Raw genomic sequence first — 6,026 nt, 5'->3', positions numbered from 1 at the left:
AGAAACATTATTAATTTTGAGTGCTCAGCCTAGCTTAGCCGCGTTTCTGACTAGCTCTTTTTTGTTGTTGTTTGTTTACTTTATATATGTATATATATATATATATATATATATATATATATATATATTAATTTTACAATACCATTCAGTTCTACATATCAGCCATGGGTTCCCCTATTCTCCCCCCTCCCATCCCTTCCCTTTGCCCCCAGCCTACCCTCCATTCCCACCTCCTCCAGGACAAGTCCTCCCCCGAGGACTGTGATCAACCTGGTAGACTCAGTCCAGGGAGGTCCAGTCCCTTCCTCCCAGACTGAGCCAAGTGTCCCTGCATAAGCTCCAGGTTTCAAACAGCCAACTCATGCAATGAGCACAGGACTTGGTCCCACTGCCTAGTTCTGGCTAGCTCTTTTAACCTGTTTCTCTTTAACTATCTTTTGCCTCAGGACTTTTTTTTTTTTTAACCTTTTCTTACTTTCTTGCTGTCTGGCTGGCTGGGACTGCCTGGGTTCTCTCCTCTCTTCTTCTCTTCACCCTTTCCCTGAAGCCTAGAGTTCTCCTATTTATTCTCTCTCCCTGCCAGCCCCACCTATCCTTTTTCCTGCCTACCTATTGGCGGGTCAGCTCTTTATGAGACCAATCAGGTAGGTGCCTTAGGCAGGCAAGGTGAAACAGATGTAACACATCTTTACATCATTAAGCACACATCCTTCCGCTGTTAAACAAATACAGCATAAACAAATGTAACACATCTTTACAAAGTTAAAGTAGGATGCCACAGCATAAACAAATGTAACACATTGTTGCCTAGTTAAAAGCAATATTCCACAATAGAGGCTGTCCACTGGGATTCTCCCATCATCCTTTGCATCTGAACCATGGTGTTTTCTGCCCTTACTGCAAACTGTCCATGCTGAGGAAGGGATGGTGAAAGCAGGTCCCAGAGCACAGGACGGACACATTGTTGGTAAGATGTGGCTGCCGCCCTAATGGGGGAAGGTCTCCAGCTTCACAAGGAAGCTAGCAGCCAGGCGACAGCCGTAAAGATTTATGACTGCATAGAAACTGAAGGGCACTGATTTCCATGGCAGGCCCACTTGTCTGCCAACTGAGCCGGAGAAGATGCAGTTTGAAGGTCATGTCCTCCAGTGCCGGAGAAGGATGGAGGATGCTCTTGCGTCAGATCGGTCTACACAGCCAAGGCCCCTCCCTCTTTTTCTGAGCCGATGCCAAGATAGATCAGGCCTCCCAGCTGGAGCAGGAGTAGGTGACTGTGCTTCGGGGAGCACAGAAGGCCTGCCTCGGCGTCCTTTTCTGCTCAGCTGGTCAATGCCTGTGTGAACTGCAGCTTGTCACCTAACTGCCTGAACTACAGGGATAGGGCTGGGGGCATAGCTCAGCGGGATGGAGCTCAGCCGTGGAGTGCTTGCCGAGCATGTATGCGGGAGGCCCTGGGTTTAAGCCCCAGCACTGCATAAACAGATGTGAAGGCTCACATCTGTAATCCTTAAACGTGGGATGTGGAGACAGAAGGAGGTCCTTCTCACCTACATTTTTTGGTTTTGGTTTTGGTTTTCTGGATTTTTTGTTGTTGTTTATTTTTTATTTTTTATTTTTATTTTTTTTTGGTTTTTCGAGACAGGGTTTCTCTGTGTAGCTTTGCGCCTTTCCTGGGACTCACTTGGTAGCCCAGGCTGGCCTCGAACTCACAGAGATCCGCCTGGCTCTGCCTCCCGAGTGCTGGGATTAAAGGCGTGGGCCACCACTGCCCGGCATTATTTTTTTTTTTTTTTTTTTAATGCAGGTTCTCATATTGAAGTCTTAGCTGGTCTGGAACTCACTGTGTAGACCAAGCTGGCCTTGAACTCACAGAGATCCACCTCCTGCCATTAAAAACATGTGCTACCACTCACAGCTGTACCTTTTTTGTTTGGTTTTTCAAGATAGGGTTTCTCTGTGTAGCCCTGATCCTGTCCTGGAACTCGCTCTGTAGACCAGCTGGCCTCAAACTCAGAGATCCGCCTGCCTCTGCCTCCTGAGTAGGGATTAAAGGCGTGTGCCACCATCACCTGGCCATGTTCTTCTTTTTTTTTTAAACTTTTAACTTTTATTTATTTGATTGTGTGTGTATGAGTGTGAATGTGTGTGTGTGTGTGTGTGTGTGTGTGTGTGTGTCTGTGGGTCTGTGTGTGGCATGTGGAGATCAGAAGACACTTTCAGAAGACCCTTTTCTGGATCTGGTTCTCTCTCTGTCTCTAAGTGAGTTCTGGGATGCACTCGGATTGCCAAACCTTCTCTGCAAGTGCCCTGACCCACGGGGATGCCTCACCCACTCTCTACTCTCCCCTCCATCCTGCCCCCCATTTTTTTTCATTGTAGCGTATCTTGGTGGTAAAAGTCTATAATCCAGTGTTTGCCAGGTGGACTGATGAGGAGGATCAGTTCAAGGAGTTGAAGGCTAGCTGGGGGCAACAAAGAGGGTCGAAGGATAGACCATCTCAAAAAAAATTAAAAATATATATATTTTTTTACTTTGAGATAAGTTCCAAGTCAGTCTAGATGCCCTTAAACAAACAAACAAACAAACAAACAAACAAATTCTTTCTCGGTCTTTTCGGAGGTCTGATCGTGTAGCCCAGGATAGCCTCAAACTCCGGATCTTCTGTGCTCCACTTGCCAGCCCCTGGATTTCCTTGTGTGCTCTGCAGGCCACACACCGTTTACTGGGCTGTTTAATGACTCTCGGGCAGCACTGGTGACAAACCAGTACAGACCGGATCAGGGTTTCCAGGGAGGAGGACTAACTCTGAGGAGGCTTCTGCTGAGCCAGAAGGAAGTGGGAAGGATTTTTTCTTTTACACTAGGGGTCTGAATATTGCCTGATGTTGTTGTAAAAGAAGAGGCAAGGCCAGATCCTGTGCAGGAGAAGGTGGGGAGCAGAACTATTTCTAGAATTTCTCTCCACTCCAACCGCCTGGTACACACTTGCTGGAGTGGTCCCCCCAAACTGCATTCATTCACTTACTCATCCCACTCTTGATTGATTTATTTATTGGTGTTTTGCCTGCATGCCTGCCTGTCTGTATGAGGGAGTCAGATCCCTTGGAACTGGAGTTACAGACAGTTGTGTGTTGCCATGGGGGTGCTGGGAATTGAACCCAGGTCCTCTGCAAGAGCAGCCAGTGCTCTTAACTTCTGAACTATCTCTCCAGGCCCTTCCTTTATTGCTTGATGTTATATGTTCTGTATACTTGTTGTAGACCAGGTCCTGTGATGATTTCTGATCCTTCAATAGTGATGAAGACAAAATACAGATCTGACCATTTTCTACCTATGTTAATATCTTGTGAAGGGCCTGGGGGCTTGCACCTGTCAACCCTGTCCTCTGAAGGCTGAGGCACACACATGGCCAGCAGTTTAAGGCTAGCCTGAGTTACATAGTGAGTTTCAGGCTAGCCTGGCTACAGAGTAAGACTATTTCAAAAGAAAAAAAAAAAAAAAAAAAGAACAAATAAAACCAAAACCAAACACCTGATACACCTTTGGTGCCTCTAATTCTCATACCTGGGAGGTGGAGGCAGGAGGGTTAGGTGGTCAAGGTTCTCCTTGGCCACCCAGGTAGAAGTCTGCCTGAACTATGTGAGGCCAGGTCTCAAAACAGAAAGCAATGGGCATTTTATAAAATAAAAGAGAAAGTTGGAAAGACAAACGAACCACTACCAACTAGACAAAACAAAATTGATCAATAAAATAACAGAGGCTTTGTTTATTTAACAACGACTTAATTCCTGGGCAGGGGAGGGGCTAGGTGAAAAACTATTCCCAGGCTAGGGAATACGATTCAGATGCTGGAGCATTCATGTAAGTCCCTGGGTTGTAGTCTCAGTACCCTAAAACTAAAAAGCAAAAGCAAAAAACCCCAACCCCATTTCCCAACTCTTGAACTAGCCTGTCATTCAGTGTCCCTTAGAAATGAATGACTCCTTTAGAATTTCATGAAACACCAGACAGCCAGACAGCCTATCAATAAATATGTCCCGTCTAGGAGTGACAGACAGCACACACCTTTGATCCCAGCACTCGGGAGGCAGAGGCAGGATGATCTGTGAGTTCGAGGCCAGCCTGGTCTACAGAGTGAGTTCCAGGACAGCCAGGGCTACACAGAGAAATCCTGTCTTAAAATAAAAGGAAAAAAAGAAGGAAAGAGAAAGAAAGATAGAAAGAAAGGAAGGCAGGAAGAAAGAAAGAGAGAGAGAAAGAAAGAAAGGAAGGAAGAGACAGATGGACTAGAGATATAATCCAGGCACAGAGTGATAGTTAACATATTCCGGTCTTAGGTTCAATGCTCAGTCTACAAAACAACAACAACAACAACAACAAAACCCCAAAGAATAGCAGCAGCCCCCACATCCCACATGTTCTCAAAGGAACTCTACTTCTAAACCCTTCAATCCCGTGTGGGGTGTGTGTGTCAGAGAGAGAGAGAGAGAGAGAGAGAGAGAGAGAGAGAGAGAGAGAGAGAGAGAGACTGTACATATGTGTGCACACACACACTCACACAAGCCAGACCTCAGGTGTTCGCAGGGTCTCTCACTTCGTCTGGAACTTGCTAAGTAAGTTAGTCTTGCTGGTCAGGAAGCCCCATGAGTCTTTTCTCTGCCTTCCCAGTGCTGGGATTACAAATCTGTGGCACCACACCCAGCTTTTTTTTTTTTTTTTTGTAGGTGTTGGGGTTCAAGCTCCAGCCCTCGTGTCTGCAAGGCACGCACTTTATATATTGTCTCCTCAGCTTCCTTCAGTCCTGGGGGGTTGGGGGAGCTCTGCTGGAAATGTTGCTGACCCCCTTATAAAATCTTTTTGTTTTGTTTTTGCGACAGGGTTTCCCTGTGTAGCCCTGGCTGTCCTGGAACTCGCCCTGTAGACCAGGCTGGACTCGAAATCAGAGATCCACTGGCCTCTGTCTCCTGAGTGCTGGGATTAAAGGCGGTGGTGGCATGCCTTTGGAACTCACAACAATCTACCTCTGCCTCTCCAGATGCTGGGATTAAAGACGATTGTCTCCGGTCCTCTTTCTTTTTTCCCTTTTTTGAAACAGGGTTTCTCTGTGTAGCCCTGGCTGTCCTGGAACTCACTCTGTAGACCAGGCTGGTCTCGAACTCAGGTAGCTCTCCCTGCCCCTGCCTCCCCAGTGCTGGGATTAAAGGTGTGTACCACATAGCACAGCCTGTCTTATTTTTTTGAGCAGAGTGTTTTGTCTGTTTTATTTATTGTTGTGTCCTGTGGTACATCGTCACTGGAACACGGTAGGTGCTCAACATGTTGGACAGATGAAGCAAATAAAATATGCAGTCAACGCCAATGTGCTGGTACATGCCTATAATTCCAGGAAATAGTGTGGAGGAAGGAATTCAAGGCCAGCTTTAGTTATATAAGGAGTTCTAGGCCACCTTGAGAGCAATGGGACCCTGTATCAAACAAAATAACCCATAAAACCACAACGAAAATAAAATAGCAGTCAAAACCAAGCGGCGGCGGCAGGCGGGGGTGGGGTGGGGTGGGGTGGGGTGAAAGGATAGGGGGTGGGGGTGGAGGGGAGGGAGAGAGGTGAGCTCAGGCAGGTGTTGGTCCAGGGAATTGAATCGTCAGTACTCTTCCCTGGAGAGGAAGAAGGGAGTTCCCCAGGGTCAGCCTGCAGACAACTGCCTCACTTAGGGAAATTAACAAATGTACAGGGCGGATATGTGTCATCCCATGATTTCACCCAGTGAAGCCCCATGTCAAAGTGCATCACTGAAAACTGCAACCTTGGCGTGTGTGTGCGTGTGTGAGACGGTCCTCTAAGGGTTGCATCATTTATGCAGCCATCTCTTCCTCGGGCAGGCTCACCCTTTCGATGGTGGTGGTTGGGCAGTTTGGATTTACGGTATCTGCACTTCGCTTGCCTGCTGTGTACCTGTGTTCCTCCCCGATCCTCCGACCATGATCGGAGGACCCTCCGTTTCACCGAGTCCAGAACCGAGGCCCTG

The sequence above is a fragment of the Peromyscus maniculatus genome, chromosome 23 (genome assembly GCF_049852395.1).
Source record: "Peromyscus maniculatus bairdii isolate BWxNUB_F1_BW_parent chromosome 23, HU_Pman_BW_mat_3.1, whole genome shotgun sequence".
Lineage (NCBI taxonomy): Eukaryota > Metazoa > Chordata > Mammalia > Rodentia > Cricetidae > Peromyscus > Peromyscus maniculatus.
The sequence above is the reverse complement of the archived record's forward strand: the minus strand, read 5'-3'. Positions refer to the sequence as shown.